Here is a 3,299-nt window from a genome sequence, read left to right as displayed (position 1 = left end):
CAGTAATCCATCCTTGCTTCGAAAGCAAGAATCCAACCTTGCTTTGGAGACCAGAACCCAACCTTGCTCCAGAGACTAAAATCCAGTCTTTCTTCGGAAACAACAACCCTACCTTACTCCGGAGAATAGAATCAAATCTTGCTCCTGAGACTAAAAGCCAACCTTGCTCTGGACACTTGAACCCAACCTTACTTCGGAGACTAAACCCCAACCTTATTTCGGAAACTAGAATCCAACATTGCTCCGGAGATTTTAATCCAATCTCTTATACTCAATATTTAAACAGAAACAGTATGTTAGCTGTGCTTTTTTCCGGATCTTTGTATATCTCACTCCTGTATGCCGAGTCCATTAGCGCCTGATCCAATCAGGGTTCAGTCATGTGTTTGTTGTCTATTCTGAACCAATAGAAATAGTATGGCGGTAACATCTATCTTTCTATCTATCTCATTATCCAATTAGAGATATGAATCCTTCAATCGGTGCTATAACAGTAAACGGAAATATTTACTTCTATTGAAACTATAGTGATCTCAACTCTAAATCAAATGTATCATACAAGACAATTCCATGGAGCTTTTTCCCGCAACCTTTTCTTCAAAAATATTATAAAATAATTACGATTTAAATTTTCGCCTATTTTCTGTTTTAAATCTTGTTTTTCCTAAATAAATATGTATTTATATAACTTTATATATAGGAATATACATATGAATCCGTTATTAGATTTTACCATGTGCATCTTTGTATCATGTTCTTTAAATCAATCTATTTTTCATGCTTATACATCTCTTTATCTTTATAGTTCTGTATTTATGACTGCAAGTTTCTTTAATTCACCTTTTTTCTGTATATTTGAGTCTGTAACTCTTTATATAATTCTTAGTAAGTATATCTTTGTTTAACTTTTACTTGAACCATGTGACAATTAATTTATAAAGTTTCTTCTTTTCAGCTTCAACTGGGAATTCTACAGAACTTGGAAAAATTACTTCCATTTTCTTTGATAGAATATCCAATCAAAACCTACTCCAGTAACTCCGGGTATATTATACTCTGGGGGAATTCTACACACCTCTGTATTGCTACCAACCTGGATACTGTATAATTCAGAATCTATCTTCTCGAGCAAGAAAAACTTTTTCTATGTGTCTTTTTTATTATTTTTCTTCCATCTATTCAGTTGGTTTGTAAGTTTATGACTGCCTGTTTCAAGCCATAAAGTGAAGTAATCGAACTCATCTAAAAATACAAGGTTCTAGGCACTAGGATTGCATGAATGAATGGGGTAGAGAGATAAAAAGATTCAACAGGTTTATAGTTTTTATAGGTTTACAGTTCTTGTAGGTTTACATTTCCTGTAGGTTTACGGTTCTTGTAGGTTTACAGTTCTTGTAGGTTTACAGTTCCTTTAGGTTTACAGTTTCTGTAGGTTTACAGTTCCTGTAGGTTTACAGTTCCTGTAGGTTAACAGTTCCTTTAGTTTTACAGTTCCTGTAGGTTTACAGTTCCTGTAGGTTCTCCTGTAGGTTTACAGTTCCTGTAGGTTTACATTTCCTGTAGGTTTACATTTCCTGTAGGTTAACAGTTCCTGTAGTTTTACAGTTCCTGTAGGTTAACAGTTCCTGTAGGTTTACAGTTCCTGTAGGTTTACAGTTCTTGTAGGTTTACAGTTCCTGTAGGTTTACATTTCCCGTAGGTTTACAGTTCCTGTAGGTTTTCAGTTCCTGTAGGTTAAAAATTTCCTGTAGTTTTACAGTTCCTGTAGGTTTACAGTTACTGTAGGTTTACAGTTCCTGTAGGTTTACAGTTCCTGTAGGTTTACAATTCCTGTAGGATTACAGTTCCTGTAGGTTTACAGTTTCTGTAGGTTAACAGTTCCTGTAGGTTTACAGTTCCTGTAGGTTTACAGTTCCTGTAGATTTACATGTTTACAGTTCCTGTAGGTTTACAGTTCCTGTAGGTTTACAGTTCCTGTAGGTTTACAGTTCCTGTAGGTTAACAGTTCCTGTAGTTTTACAGTTCCTGTAGGTTTACAGTTCCTGTAGGTGTACAGTTCCTGTAGGTTTAGAGTTCCTGTAGGTTTACAGTTCCTGTAGGTGTACAGTTCCTGTAGGTTTACAATTCCTGTAGGTTTACAGTTCCTGTAGGTTTACAGTTCCTGTAGGTTAACAGTTCCTGTAGGTTTACAGTTCCTGTAGGTTTAGAGTTCCTGTAGGTTTAGAGTATCTGTAGGTTTACATTTCCCGTAGGTTTACAGTTCCTGTAGGTTTACAGTTCCTGTAGGTTTAGAGTTCCTGTAGATTTAGAGTTTCTGTAGGTTTACATTTTCCGTAGGTTTACAGCTCCTGTAGGTTTACAGTTCCTGTAGGTTTACTGACTTGTCCGATCAAGAATACTTCAGTCTGTATCAATCCAGATACGACGCTATATGTATTCTTCAATATGTTTAATTAATCAACGTAATTAAATTAAATCGTAGTCAAACTAATGCACGTAGTTCTCAGAAATGAGTTAGGGTACAGATAATGTTAGAACGTAATATATATATAGGTATGTTCAGGTTTACAAATACTCAAAACACACAAACATACAATTGCGGTCTTCCACTGTCCCACAAACCAGATGTTTAACATACAAAAACACAAACAAACATACGCATACAAATAAACAAACAAACATCAAAAACAATAATATACAAAGTATCATAATCCAATATAGCGTCACAAAAAGTACATCAATATTCACAATCTTCTTTGACACAATCTCTGATTTTATAATCCCGACATCTTTGCAACCCAATGCCGTAGACTTCAGATATTTCAAATTATGAACTTTGTTAGGCTAAAGAATTTAGGTTTGATAAATCACAAGTTTATGGCAAATATTCAATTCCTTTAAAAACTTTTATAAGTTGCATAAACGTCTGATACTTTGTGGGTAACCCTGTAATAAAAAAGGCTATATGAAATCCTACACCCTTAGGAACTTTATTTTTATCATTATTTCTTATTATTTTATTTTCAAGATTAAGATTAATATTTTAGAAAAAATTATTTAACCATTGAATAAAAGTAGTCACTGAAGGAATAGAGTCTTCACCTCCAACTCAAATTTCTAATCCCTATATATATGCAACCTGATGGTGTAAACCTTTAATATAGATATAGGTACAAAGTAACAGGGATTAAAAAATTAGAGTTTTTGGCAAAGGCTTAATTCATTTCTATGTTTAGATAACCCTCCCTCTGTATCAAAAATATGTTTTCTGACAAAAAAATTTACAAATCCCCCCCCCC

This window comes from Eurytemora carolleeae, unplaced genomic scaffold, assembly GCF_000591075.1.
Source record: "Eurytemora carolleeae unplaced genomic scaffold, Eaff_2.0 scaffold142, whole genome shotgun sequence".
Classification (NCBI taxonomy): Eukaryota; Metazoa; Arthropoda; class Copepoda; order Calanoida; family Temoridae; genus Eurytemora; species Eurytemora carolleeae.
Note: the sequence above shows the minus strand (reverse complement) of the source record.